This window comes from Mustela erminea, chromosome 20, assembly GCF_009829155.1.
Source record: "Mustela erminea isolate mMusErm1 chromosome 20, mMusErm1.Pri, whole genome shotgun sequence".
In the NCBI taxonomy this organism is placed as follows: Eukaryota; Metazoa; Chordata; class Mammalia; order Carnivora; family Mustelidae; genus Mustela; species Mustela erminea.
In genome coordinates this window covers 12,892,038-12,907,048 of record NC_045633.1, presented here as the reverse complement: position 1 = coordinate 12,907,048, position 15,011 = coordinate 12,892,038, and the positions used below count along the sequence as shown (strand labels likewise).

Genomic DNA, 15,011 nt, shown 5'->3' with positions numbered 1-15,011 from the left:
AGTTCAGTTTTGAACAAGTGGATTTTGAAATGACCAACAGTGAGGCAGATCGTCTCAATTCCAGGTGTAGCTGATGGCTGCCCTGAAGTGAGAACCGATGGGGCCCCTGGGTGGGTCAGTCAGTTAATCGTCCAATTCGTGATGTCCTCTTAGGTTGTAAGATCGAGCCGCACGTGCGTCTCCTTACTTGGTGGGGAGTCTGCTTGAGATTCACTCTCTCTCGCTCTGCCCGTTCCCACCCCGGACACGTTCTGTCCCTCTCTAAAATAAATAAATATATCTTAAAAAGAAAAAAGAAAAAAAAAAAGTGAGTACCGAGGACGTCAGATAAATGGTTGACACAGAAAAAATATGAAACTGAACATCAGGAAATGCCCAAATCTAGGAGGCAAGAGCATAAGGGAGGCAGATCCAGGAGCTCCTGAATGTCTCACAGCCACCAGCATCAAACCAGACCAGGAATTTCACAGGAGTGACCCGCAGGGTTAGGAGCTGAGCACGGGCCATGCCAGTGGACCCAGAAAGCGACAGAGATGACACCACGGAGAGCCCTCCCAGGGAGCCTGAGGGCACACACCAGACGGGGATCGGAGGAGGCCAGGGCACAGTGGAGCTGGAGAAAAAGAACAGACGAGCAGCACTCTGAAGGGAGTTGTGTGTGTAGGTGATCAGAAGGAAGGAGCTGAGCCGGAGAAGATGCTAGAGAGAGCAGATCATTCATGGAACCCAAACCCACTGCTGGAGGGCCCGGGGGTGGAGGGAAACAAGAGTGATGTTGCTTTTCTTCCTTTCCCACCCACGAAAAAAAACCCATTTTTGTATTGATTTGCCTCTTCTTTAAAGCTAACATCTATAGCACCGTGTACCCCCCGCTTGGAGGGGACTGGTAAGCCACGAGCAGTAACAATGAGCTCTTTTCCGAAGTTCTAACACGGTGCTGCTGTTTGGCGGTGAGGTCTGGCCGTGTTTAAGCTGGCGGGGGGAGTGATCTCCAACCCCTTCATCTGTAACCTGGCTGTAGGGTCGCGTTATTCCTTAAAGCATCCCTTGCAGTGATTTATGAAACGCAACTTATGGGCCTGAGAATGTGGCCTGAAAACACGGCCAGCGCTGGGCAGCCCTCACCAGCCAACGCTGAGACTCGGTAAGGATTTTTATTTTGGTCGCACTGAGCCTGCTGTAACTGGGGCGGCCGAGTTGCTATGGGGATTTCTTCTCCAAACAGTGCGCTTCGCTTCAATACGTTGAAACAGCAGATAAATCTCCTTTATGTTGACTCCACTGTGACATTACCTCTCGTCGAAACATTCCCCAGGCTCCCATCAGGACTTGGGTGTAGGAATTTTTCAATCGGGGCCAAGGAGGCATTGATGGAAAGAATCGAAAGGGAGGCCCCTTGAACCCCCGGAGGCTTCACAGCTCACGCCTGCCTGCGGAAGCCCAGAGCCAGAGCCCGGAGGCGGGTTGCAGCTGGGAGAAGGTTTATCCCTGAAGCAATGACGTGTTTAAGTGCTCTAGTGTGGGCCTAGGCTGAAAGCTGTGACTCACGCCCCGCTCTGTCACTAATAATTGGGGATGGGGGTGGGGGGGCTGTGGGGCAGGATGCACAGAAAACTCAGCTGTTCTTGCAAATCTCCTCTAAGTTGCAAAGATCCGAGATGGCCCTGGAGTGTGGGAAAGAAGGCAGGCCCCTTCCACTCCGGGCCGGGGCGCTGCCGGCCTCCACCAGCAGGGGTCCCCATTGAGTCACAGGTCGCCAACGGAGCTCCGCGGGAGTCGCCGGACACTTTAAGGATGACTGCACTTTGAATGGGGGTGTATCTGCCTCTGGTTCTTGCCTAACCATGACAGGAGAGGGAAGAAAAGTAGCTGCCTGTTTCCAGCATGACTCATTATAAACAAACGGAGGACAGATTGACTGCGTCTTATCAGAGCCCGAGTATGTGCCCCGGGACTGAGGGTGAGTCAGACTGGAAGTCGCAAGTCTTTTGTTGGTCGAAGGGATTTTTGTTCCTTGCGGAAGAGGGGGCGGGGGAGTGCTATTGATTTCTTAAACACAATCAGTGACCCCACACAGGCAGCCCTGGGCTTCTAGGTGAGGTCAAATCCCCCCCCACCACCACCACCCCCAACCACAAAAGGCTTCCAAACTAAAGATTAAAACTGCCCGGGACACGTGGGACCCATTTAGAGTCAATGAAAGCGTTCGCAGTCTTGCTGTGAGCCTTTCACAGCATCCGCATAGGCCAGTAATCATCAAGGTGTACACTTTAAGTATGTGTGGTTGTAATGTGAATTACCCCTCCAAGAGTTTTAAGAAGAAATACAGTTTCTTGGGGGAACTTAGGGGGTGGGAGGGCGGTGCTGGCCAACCCATTTTTACTGCGATTTCTCAGGAAGCTATCTGGACACCCCCCTCACTTCCCCATCCACCCCTTTGTGTTGCTACCTGCATTTAGGTGCAAAAACAAGCAAAAGGCATGCACCTGGAGGGAGCAGGACCTGGTGTCATCTCACGCTGATCGGCTGAGCCTTGATCCCAACTCTCAGAGGGTGTGTTGGGAGGCGGTTTATTTATGCCTCCGGAAGGAAGGCAGTAGGGACAGGGAAAGGCATAGGCAGGCAACAGATCTGGAGTGGGGTTTAGATGTTGGCTAGCAAAGGACAAAGCAGCACCCTCTTGAGGTCCCCGCCCCTCACCGCCTCCCTGGCAGCCACAGGACCGCAGCGGGCTGTTTATGCCCCGGGTGGCTTCATAGTCGGGCGAATGCAAGTCAGGTCAGGCCCACGGCGTGACTGCTCTCAAGAGCTCGGCAGGGATGGGCGGTGTCGACAGATCCCGCGCACGTGAATGACTTAACACTTGGACGCCAGCGAGCGAGTGAAGTGAGGGGGGAGTGAACACGCGTGTGCTTGAAATAGTGAGCGAGAACCAAGTTAGCCGGGCAGGTGGAGTGCATAAAGACGAGGAGCGGAGGCCTGGCCCAGATTTAAACGCCGACGACCTCAATTAGGAAAAGAGAGACATGTGTGTGTTTCTGGACTTGATAATGAGCTCCGTGGGCAGGAAGGGAAGCTCTTCTTGCAAATAACCTGCTTCTGACCGCTCACCTGTCTCTTTCATGTTTCCGTGTTGTGTTCTGTTCCCGCTGCTGTCTTTCGGTGAATAAATTCAAGGTTGTACATCAGACCTGGGGGGATTTGACTGTCCCCTTTAACGAAAGGGTCCTTAACGTAGGAGGGCTTTGTCTCTGTTCCCTGATCTCCCAGCCAGTCACCGTCTCTAAGTGTGCGTATGTGTGCATGTGTCTGAGTGTGTAGGAAATGGAATATTTGAGTGTGTGGAGGCGTGTGGATGGTGGTTGGGTATGTGGGGGGGGGTACTTTTTTCTGACGCCCTGGATTCTATGTCTCCTTTGAATCTATGTCCACAGCGGCTGAGCTCACATAAAACAGTCATATGTGTCCTTAATCTGCAAATACGGAACCAAATTTCAACTCTTCTTTTGACATACCCCCATAAATACATTCATACCATTCTAGATCATTCTTTGCTCTTTAAATACGACCTGTAGGAACAGTGTTTCACTCTACACACGATTCTCTTGGAATCCAGGGTCTCCCATGTTATTATTTGGAAAAACAAGTCTAGTTTACAACCATGCGTTTGTGAAGTGCCTACCGTGGGCCCGAAAGTAAACCGGGCCCCTAGAACGGAGTTACGGTCTATTCATTCGTTCCAGTCTTAAGAGGTCCGGGAAGTGGAGCCAGGTTTTGTACTTGTAATAATGGAATTACAGACAAGAGTTACTTACATTAAAAAACAAAACAAAACAAAACAAAAAAAACATTCATTGCCTGGAAATGACCAAAGCTTCCGAGCACTGGGCTATCCATTACGGAGTCCTGGGGGTGGTGAGCACAGGTTACGGAAGTGGTAGGAATGTGTCACATTTAATGCCTTGTAGGAATGAGATAGCATGTGAGCCGAGGCTTTTGAGCACAGACCCCATGTCCTAGGTGTTCAGGATCTTCGGACTAGTCCTTGGGACTCTGAGTGGTGCCACAGGGTACCTCTGAAATGGGAGAGAATTTTTATAAAAGGAAAGATGTTCTCCAGGTCAGTCTGTTCAATGTACTCCTTAGGCTGGTTTAGGAGACACCTTTTTATATGTGTGCCTTTCCGTCGGTTCTCCAAACCTGGGTCCTGGGTCCCTTCTGACTGCCTCTTCAATCTGTCGTCCAAATTCAAGCTTTCTTTGATTCCTCTTATTAACAATCTTGTTTCTCTTGCCACATTCTAAATTTGGCTTCACATAAGGTGGTGTGTTTTTTTGTTTTGTTTTTCTTAACTGGACTGCCGGGACCCAGAGCTGGAGAAAGCAGCGTCTTGGTTTTGAAACACACTCCCCTCTGATGCATGCACGACCTGCTCTGATTTAATTTGTTGGTTTTAATAATGGAGAAAGTACTCCTGAAGCTAGCAGCCTCTGCAAAAAAGCTAGAACTTTGACCCTAAGATTATAACCTACATCGAAGCCCGGGGGTCCGCCTTCCCAACCCTCTTACCTTGCTCCTCTCAACCCAAAACGAACAGTCATCCTGATTTGTGTGTTTAGTACTCCCTTGCTTTGTGTAGCCCCATTGCTTCTTATATTTATGATGTGTATGCCCAAAAGAATATGTGTCTCTATATATGTCATTCTTGACTTTATAAGAAAGATGTCATCCTGTCATATATCCCTCCCATTGTCATAGGCTGCTGTCATTCATTTGTTCCGGCTTCTCTATAATGTTCTGTTTCAGTGACTATACCACAGTCTACCCACCAATCCTTGTTCCTGGCCATTTGGTTTGTGCACAGATCCGTGATTTTGTAAATGGTTCTTTCACGAATATTCTCGTACCTGGCCTTCTATGTGTGCAAACGGTTCTCTCGGGTACGCACTTAGGAGTGACATTGCTGAGTTAGACGGTAGATGTGTGTCCCACGTTAGGGCACAATGCCAGACAGCGTCCTGAAGTAGGGATAACGCCCGACACTCGCATCAGCCGTGTGTGTGGATCGATCCAGACCCTCCCGACACTTGGAATGATCAGACATGTCTCGAGTCCGCGGATGGATTTGTGTAGAGCATAGGACCTCATTATGGTCCTGGTTTGCATTGTTACCTGTCATGCTGAGGACTTCTTTGTATGTGATTGGCCAAATATGTCTCTTACCTCCTGAGAGATAGCCATGGTTTTTGCTCATTATTCTACAACTCTCTGTGCTTTTTTATTTTTTTAAGATTATTTATTTATTTATTTATTTGAGAGAGAGAGAGAGAGAGAGAGAGCTTGTGAGAGAGAAAGATCACAAGCAGAGGGAGTGGGAGGGGGAGAAGCAGACTCCCCGCTAAGCAGGGAGCCCAATACAGGACTCGATCCCAGGACCTAGGATCATGACCCGAGCCGAAGGCAGACGCTTAACCGACTGAGCCACCCACGCGCCCTGTTTGTACCCTTCTAACTAAAGGAGCACTTCCTATACTGTCAGACCGATCCTCTGTACGTACTTCTTTTCACTTCCCTTAAGGTATCTCTTGATAAGTTCTTAGTGGAGTAAAAAGTTCTTAGTGGAGTAAAATATATTAATCTTTTATAATCAATACTTTTTATTTAAGAAATCTTTTAAGAAATTATTTAATAAAATCTTCTCCAACTGGAATATCTAAAAGCTATTTATCTATATTTTATACTAAAAGTGCAAAGGCTCTCTCTCCTGGCAGAAGTTGAAAATACGGGTGGGAAGATAGGAAGCAACGGGACCCCAGGCACAGTGACCTGTGGCAGGGGCAGGTGAGATATCAGGGTGATGGGGCCAGACCCGGGGGGATTCATACCCATGATGGGCTCTTACCATATTTATTAGTTGTATCATTTTTCCCTCCAGTTACAAACATACATAGTCTCACCAACTTTGGACCATGGGAAAGAAAAGGACCGTAATCCCATCACCGGGGGATTTTTCTGTACATTTTCACATGCAAGTCTCTTGATACACACCGCTCATTCTCCTGTTTATCCTGACACCAGTACCCCGACCTTAGCCAGGGACACTTTGTAGCCATTACCTTCCTTGACCTAGGAGTAATTCCTACCAGTGTTGACCATGACCTTTAAAAAAAAAAAAAAAAGTACAATGAACTTAAGCTAAAGAAATTATACTGAGCCTGGGTGACTCAGTCAGTTAGGTGTCTGACTCTTGATTTTAGCTCAAGTTGTGATCTCAGGGTTGTGAGATCGAGCCCTGAGTTGGGTTCCACGCTGGGCATGGAGCCTGTTTAAGATGTTCTCTCCCTCTTCCCCTCCCCAATACTCTCAAAAGAAGGAAGGAAGGAAAGAAAGGGAAAGAAATTATACTTAGAATCTTGTGCCGTTATTGAAAAATAAGGGTAGGCAAAACAATGTCTCATTTTACTAGCCAGAGTTATGACTTCTCTCATTTTGACAAGTATTCTAGACTTTTTTCTATCTTTCTTTACATATGTATTATATTCCATTTAAGATGGAATCTTCCTATATATACCGTTTCGTAAGGTGGTTGGTATTATTTCCCCCCCCCAACATTGTACCCTATTTTTCCAGTGTAAGAAACACTTTTCTACACCATGATCCAAAGGGTCCAGACTATCTCCTTGTGTGGGTAAAATCTAGAAGATTCACCCAGCGTGCCTTACAGCCACCAGCCACTTGGAAAGGACGCTGGCTAGTAGTGCTCTCATACCCTCAGTCAGCTTTGGGCTTTTTTTTTTTTTTTAAGATTTTATTTATTTATTTATTTGACAGACAGAGATCATAAGCAGGCAGAGAGGCAGGCAGAGAGAGAGGAGGAAGCAGGCTCCCCACTGAGCAGAGAGCCTGATGCGGGGCTCCATCCCAGGACCCTGAGATCATGACCTGAGCTGAAGGCAGAGGCTTTAACCCACTGAGCCACCCAGACGCCCCAGCTTTGGGCTTTTTTAAACCCAGTCCATACTGTCAACCTTACATTTCCCATTGCTCCCTATTAGCAGCCACGAGGAAACGAACATATCTGAAGCTTTGTGCACATCTGTGATCACATTCTCAGGATAACTTGTGGTAAGTGGGAATTCCTAATCAAAGAGTAAGAAGATGTTTCCACTTTTTGATAGATGCAGTTGAATTGCTCTCCAAAAAAGGCTTTATCCATTTATATGCACACTAGCGGAATATGAGAGGCTACTCTCCCACACCCTCGCTAAGAATAGAGATGGTCCCTTTTACCATCAGTACGCCAAGTTCAAGGGCTGGGTTTCCTAAGTTTCTGGGATTCAGTGTGAGCTGCAGGTTTTTCATGTTTTCTGGACTCTTCTTCTTGAGTCTGTGGTCTCCCGCTTCCTCCCTCTCTCCTCACTCTCTCTCTGTGAATTCCCTATTGGTATCAGTTCCCCTTTAACCCATCAAATGTTCTTTCTCTTATTTATCTATGCGAATTTATATCTGGGGAGGGTTTTAGCAAGTCCCATAAACCTTGCAAATATCCTTCTAAATGTGTGTTTTGTCTCTTTGCCATGCATTTGCCCTTCAGGTGTTCAAAATTGTGTATGTTGTCGAAACTTTTGGAGTTTTCAAAACTCCTTTTTCATTTGAGAATGCATAAAATCCACCTAAATTTTCCTCTGGGATTCTTGTTTCCCGTTTTTTGGGTTTTATTTTTTTTTAAGATTTTTTAAATTTTATTTTTTTGTCAAAGAGAGAGAGAGAGTGAGCATAGGCAGAGGCAGAGGGAGAATCAGGCTCCCTGCTGAGCAAGGAGCCCGATGTGGGACTCGATCCCAGGATGCTGGGATCATGACCCAAGCCAAAGGCAGCCGCTTAACCAAATAAGCCACCCAGGCGTCCCCCATTTTTTGTTTTTTTAAAGACTTTATTTATTTATTTGACAGAGATCACAAGTAGGCAGAGAGGTAGGCAGAGAGAGCGGGGGAAGCAGGCTCCCCGCTGAGTACAGAGCCCGATGCGGGGCTGGATCCCAGGACCCTGAGATCATGACCTGAGCCGAAGGCAGAGGCTTAACCCACTGAGCCACCCAGGCGCCTCTGTTTCCCGTTTTTTATGTGTAAATCTCTGTTCCATTGAAAACGCATGTCGGTGTGTGACCCAGCTCAAGCGTTTCAAAACGGCCAGCCAGTTGCCCGGCACCATTTGCTAAAGAGTATTTTCTTTACTCACTGCTGTGAATTCGTACCTTTGTCTTATGCCGTATTTGTGTTTATACTTCAATATGTTTCTAGGCTTCCAATTCTGTTCCTGTCATGTAGCTCGTTTCCCTATCATATGAGTTTAATTATCGCTTTGTAATAAATTTTGATATTTTTTGGACTGATGCCTTCCTGTTATTATGCTCTTTGAAATTTTTATTGGCTGGCTGGCCAGCCTTAAGCATTTACTCTTTCAGATGAACATTTAAGACTCTTTTGGTCAAGTTTCCAACAAACGTTACGTTTTGATTTTTATTGGAATCACATATTTATGTTCTTTTGGCGATAACAGACACCCTTACGATATGAGCGAAGTGGCAGGTTACTTGTGTTGAAGTCATTTATCTGGTTCTTTGGTTAGATTTTATAGTCTGAGTCTTACACATCCTTGGCGTGTTTTTTGCAGAGTTAAGTCCGAGTTATCTGTGGCTATTGCGAATTGTGACGGTCCTCCCTTTCCTCCCCCAACCCCTCACTATTCTGCCGTATTCGTTTTGATGGATTTTATAACTGGTGAGCTCACAGAACTGTTATTCATTTTCGTGGTCTTTCAGTTGATTCATTTGGAGGGTACAGGAAGGTTATCCCTTCATTCAACAGTAATAATGATACTTCTGTCCACTTTTCAATATTTCTACCTCTTTCTTGATTTCTTATCTTACAGCATGGGTTGGAGGACTCAGATGCCCACGGGCCCGGGAAAGTAACATCACTGAGCGAATTGAGACAGATGAGGCCTTTGGCAAACAGGAGAACACAGGTCTTGTCTGAAGGGGGAGTTTCATACTTAATTCCAGCCAATTTCTGCTGTTTGGGGAATCGGCCTCATGTTGACAGATGGTCAGATCAAAAACAAAAAAAAAGGTATACCAAAGATTTTTATTTTAAATAAGATACTTGGGTAAGTATCTCCAACGTTGAAAATGAACTCAGATTCAAATTTTTTCAACATCAGGCAAGTCAAATATAGACTGACATGTTGGGCCCAGGCTCATAGTGTGCTCTATTTTGGCTGGAGCTTCTAGAATTTAAGAACATATTGAGTTGGAGGGGCTCCTGGGTGGCTCATTTGGTTAAGTGGCCAACTCTTGGCTTCAGCTCAGATCTTGATCTCAGGGTCATAAGGTGAAGCCTCACATCGGGCTCTGCTCTCAGCATGGAGTCTGCTTGAGATCCTTTCCCTCTACCTCACCCCCTTCCCCACGCTCTGTCTCAAATAAATAAATAAAATATTTTTTTAAAAAGAGAATGGATTGAATTGGAAAACTAGGCATTCTTGCCTTACCTTTCTTAAATGGGTAAAAATGCCCCCAATTATTTATCCATTTTGTAATCTCTTAGTTTAATATTTTCATATTTAGCCTCTGCCTCTCTCCAATTTAACAGGAGTATGGCAGGAAGAAAGAAGTTTGAATTCTGTTAGCTGGCACGGTTTTCTTCTGTGCCCTGTGTGATAAAGCCATACATTTTCTCTTATCAGACCATCCCTGCATTTGTAAGTGGTGGAATTAAACCATACTCAGTCATGGTATAAAATTCCTTTAAATATAAATATATTATATTATATTTTAATATTATAATATTATATTATAAATATAAATAAACAGTTATATTTTATTTTCTATTTCACGTAATGAGTACGGCATTGGAGGAAATAAGTTTTGGGGTTTTGGGTTTTTTGTTGTTGTTTGCGGATTTTTTTAGAGAGAAAGTGGACAAGCGAGTGGGCAGGAGTAGACGGAGAGGGAGAGAGGGAATCCACTTAGTGCGGAGCCTGATGCAGGGCTCAGTCTCACAACCCTGAGATCATGACCTGAGCCGAAATGGAAAGTTGGACCCTTAACCAACTGAGCCACCCAGGCGCCCCTGGTTTGGGGTATTTTTAGCAGAAAAATTCACCTATTGCTTCTCTGTCCATATCACCATCAGCCCCTCCTTAACTGATGATTTCTCAAAATATTTTTATTGAATCATAAAATCATCAACGCTTTCTCTTTTCTCCAAGGAGTAGCTGGAGGAGGGAAGCTGTGTGAGCATGTTGTAGGTAGGAGAGAGGGCCTGGAATAGAAAAGATCAAACACTCATTTCTCTCCTGGGGACTTGGCTATGCATCCAAAAAGCCAGCTGGGCAGATGATGCTACTATAAGATTGCTTATAAGATTGTAGATAAGATTCCTTATCTACCCGGTGCTTCCCACTGAATGCCAACTAGAAGGCAAAGGTGGTCTCTACTTGCTGTAGAATGAATGTTCTGATCCCCTCAAAACTCACAGTTTGAAACCTAATCCCCACCATGAGGGTATCTGGAGATGGGAATCTTTGGGAGGAGTTTGGATCCTGAGCACAGAACCCTCATGAATAGGATTCGTGCCCTTTGTAAAGGGACCCCAGAGAGCTCTCCCCCACTTCTGCAGAGGGACGACCCAGAGAAGATGGGCATATATAAACCAGGAAGGCGTCCCTCCCCTGACACCAACTGTGCCAGCACCCTGACCTTGGACTTCTAGCCTCCAGAACCATGAGCAATAAATTCCCATTGTTTATAAACCGCAGTCTGTGATACTCCGTTGTAACAGCCCGAACAGACTAAGACTCTAGTCACGGCCCAGGCTTCATCTACAGCAGTTGACACTGTAATGTGACCCTTTAAACTTTATCCCAGAGGGTTCAAGGCTTCTCGGAATGAGTTTTGTCTTATCTGGGGAATCCTGGGGCCCTGGCGATCATTGTTTGGAGTTGCGCCAGCCAGCAGGAAAATGCTATGGCCGTCCGTGACAGACAGCTACATGTGCTGGGCGTGTTTCTTAGATCCTAGGATAAGCGCCTTCTCTGACCCCAACCCTAACTTCCCTAATATTCTCTCCTCTTCTCCTGGCTCTTGAAGGATCTGTAAGATCAAGACAAAAAGGAGCCTGAGTAGAGGGTGGATTGAAAATATGAATTGCCATTGTCAGCATAGCTTTGAGGACGGGGGCACAGTGGGGCGTGAAACACACTTTCCAGCCAGACCAGGTTACGCCTGCTTGTAAGGCGTGGTGGCCAGGCTCCCTGGAAACTCAGCAGAGGACAGCAGTGGTCTGGGGCTGGGACACCTGCCCCTGATCCCTGGTCCCTAAGTGGAACTTGGTGCGGGACCTTGTAAGTATCCTCTGGGCTTTTGCAGGGGATGGTCAACAGAGAGGAAATGCGAAGTCGGGGGTTGGAAGAATGGGGGTCTCTGCCAGGCCCCAACTCCCAAACCCCCCTTCTTTTTTTTTTAAGATTTTATTTATTTGTGTGAGAGAGAGAACAAATAGGGGGAGCAGCAGGCAGAGGGAGAAGCAGGCTCCCCACTGATCAGGGAGGCTGATGCAGGACCCTGGGATCATGACCTGAGCCAAAGGCAGAGGCCTCAACCCACTGAGCCACCCAGGCGTCCCCCAAACTCCCTTCGTCACTGGATCTAGATCTTCACTCCTCATCAGTTATTACAAAGTCTCAGTCCTAGAATTTCTCTCCTAAAATAATGAATAATAACAGACACCTATTGAGCTCTCCCTATGTGCCAGATAACATGCTTAGTGTTTTTTTTTAACTGCTTTATTGGGATAGAATTTATACACCATAAGATGGACCTGTTGTGAGTGTACAACTCATTGATTTTCAGAAAATGTATAGGGTTGCGCAGTCATCACAATCCGGTTCTGGAACATTCCCTCACTTCCCAATATTACCTCAAACCTGTTTGCGGTTAATCTCCACTCTCCCTCTCAGCCCCGGGCAACCACGAAACAGCTTTCTGTCTCTACAAAATTGTCTTTTCTGCACATTTCAGAAAAACTGGTTCATTCAATCTACGATCTTGCATCGGGCTTTTTTTTCACTGAGTATGTTTTTGAGGTTTGACTGCGTGGTAGCCTGTATCAGCGTTTTGTCCCATTTCTTGCTAAGTAGTGTGCCATGGCATGGACAGACAGCACATTGTGTGTCTCTGTGCCAAAGAACGGACGTTTGGAGTGCTCCAACTTTGTAGCTATCGTGAATAACGCTGCCATGAGCATTCAACCTACAAGTCTGGGTGTGGATCTATCTTTCCATTTCTTTCCAGCAGATACTTCGGTAAATTGCTGGGTCGTAAACGGAACTTGTGTTTAACTTCTTATGAAACTGTCTGTTTTCCAGAGTGGCTGTGCCATTTCACATTCCTGCCAGCAGTCTAGGAGGGACCTGGTTTCTCCACGTCTTTGTGAACCCTTGCCATCATCTGTCTTCTTGATTACAGACATTCCCCTGGGTACAGAGCAGAAGTTGTGCATTGTGCTTCTTAGATCTTATCCTCCCTCCCACAAACACCTAATTAGTCAGGTTATGGGTAGGAGAAGCTGTGTTTAAGAGACAAGCCCCAAACCTCATTGGCTTCAAACAACAAAGGTTTATTTCTCACTCATGCTACATGTCCAGTGATGGATAAAAAGAGTGATGCTCATCGAAGACACCCAGGGCCCCAGGCTACTAGGAACTCCTGAATGACTTTTCACAAATACTAAGAGGAACACATTACCATTAGCGTTTTATCAAACTAAAAGCTGCGAGCTTAAGGGCCTTGGTGGGGGATATATAGCTAATAAATGGAACCAAGGCAGTCCGACTCCCAAGCCTGTCTTCAAGCTACTGCTGTAGATTCTGTAGATACTGCTAGTTATGGATAGATTTTTCTGAGACATCCCCATTGGAAGAGTAGGGGACAAACTTTGGCACCAGCTTTGCTTGAGCTCATGGTAGGATAGGTCACAGGTCTACAGAGATCCGTATCATGGTCACCAACTTCTACTGGATATTGGTTACTGCCTTAGGCTGGGGTCTGTGTGATCCGATCTCGAAAGGTAGAGAAGACCCATATCCTGTCATTACCTTTGTAACCACAAATCATATCCTTCTGTCCTGCCCCCACCCCAAGCAAGAACCATGTTTTGCTCTCAAAAAACTGAAGACCCCAGAGTCCTGTGTGATTAGATGCAATCTCATAAACTTCTTGGAAACCAACTGGAAACCAACAAAAATGCTGAGAGAGGGTCTGTTGTAGTGAGTAGGGTGTAGCGACAGGTAACTCCCTACAGACTTGGTGCCCCAAAGGGAGGGGCACCATGGGGTTCTAGGTACCATGTGCTGAGAACCCTGTGATGGTGAGGGGTGTGGGTTCCGGGCTCAGACCTGGTTGGGAAACCAGGCTGGCCGTGAAACCTGGTGCTGGGTGCTTCCAGACTCAGTTTCCTCCTGTGAAAACAGAAAATAATATACAGGAGGATCTTTTCCACTGGGTTGCTAGGATTCAATCAGAAAACATGTGAAAAGCACTCAGCATGGGGCCTGGAACTTTCTGAGGTTCTGCGGTCCTGTTAATAACTCCAACACCATCATAGTCGTCACCGAAGTGTCGAGGTAGATGGAGACAGAAAATCCTCCCGATTTGCTGTTCGGGGCTTTGCTGGTCCTTGATTCGCGTTCTTGGCTGAAGTCCTCCTTGGATAACCTTACCCACCTCTGACCAGGCTGTGCTTCTGTCAACGCTGGCCCGGGGACACGTATGATACACTGAGGCAGAGGAAGGGAATTCAAGAAGAATTAGATAAGAACAGAGCAGTTAGGAGCAGGAGAGACAGTAATTTCCTGGAGGGTAAGAAACAGCAGAGCACTGTGTTTAAGAACACAGTTCTGCCTTTTTATGAGCTCTGTGACTCTGCGCGGGTCACTTACGCTGTCTGGCCTTCTGTCTAGGACAACTCACAGAGTGAGGTCATTAAGACAACTTCACTTTTGTCCCCTCTTATCTCCTTCAGATTTCAGGGCAGTGTGTTTTTGTCCTGGCACAAGATGGAAGCTTCAGGCAGGCACCATGACCTTCTTTTTCTCGCCTTATTTTTATAAAAAAGTCATATGATTTCTAAGTTATGGATGAGTCCCATTTCCAAAGTCGGAAAGTCCTATCCAATATACTAATCAATACTTCAAACTTTAAAGTTAAGCCTCTCTTCCTCTTTCTCCATCTGGGGACCACCATCATGGGCTGCTTGCTTTGGGGAAGAAGGAAACAGACACGCTCTCCCGCCGAGGTACATACAGGAGCGGTTGGAAAAGAGAAATGCAGGGCCGAGAAGGGTGGGTGGAGTACCTACTTGATAATTAGAACAAAAAGATGGTGTTGCCCCCTCTCGGGGTGCTCAAGTCCCACATGGGGTCATGGGCAGGTGCCAGAGAGTTCCCAGGCCCCTGGCTCCCTTGGGCGTCGGGATGTTCTGCCCCCAGCCTCTGTCTGATGAGGGCTCGTGGCCCATCTAGGCCACCCGGTGAGACCGTATCTAAGAGGATCCAGCAGCCAGTTTGCCCGTGTGAGGTTGCAGGGAAACATACGCACTCTTCGCCAGAAGGAGCCTTGGATTTGCAAACTTTCTGGCCACGCCTCCCGCCCTCTGGACTTCTCAGAAGTGAGTCAGAAACAGCTTCCCCGGTCTCCATCTCTCCAGCTCCGAGGATGGCTCATCAGACTCTCCACAGTGTCTCCAAGAAGCTGCTCTGACCAGACTTGACATGCAGGCATACGTTAAATACCTCACCTCATGTGTACATGTGTGTGCGTGTGTGCACGCGAGTCTGTGTGTGTGTGGGCACGCGCGCGCGCGTGTGTGTGTGTCTCTGGCGGGAGATGACAGCATGGTGTTTGGAAAAAAAAGAAAAAAAATTGGTAAAATCCTCCCTTAATACCTATT

The 15,011-nt window shown here is 46.7% G+C and overlaps 1 protein-coding gene across 1 annotated transcript in view; it reads left to right on the top strand.

Moving 5' to 3' along the window:
* The first annotated feature begins 1,842 nt into the window (after window positions 1-1,842).
* MRTFB (myocardin related transcription factor B) overlaps window positions 1,843-15,011 on the top strand; it is a 262,113-nt gene continuing 248,944 nt past the window's right edge. The window contains exon 1 of the mRNA XM_032328490.1: window positions 1,843-1,960. The gene's annotated coding sequence lies outside the window, so the exon portion shown is untranslated. The remainder of the gene's footprint in view (window positions 1,961-15,011) is intronic.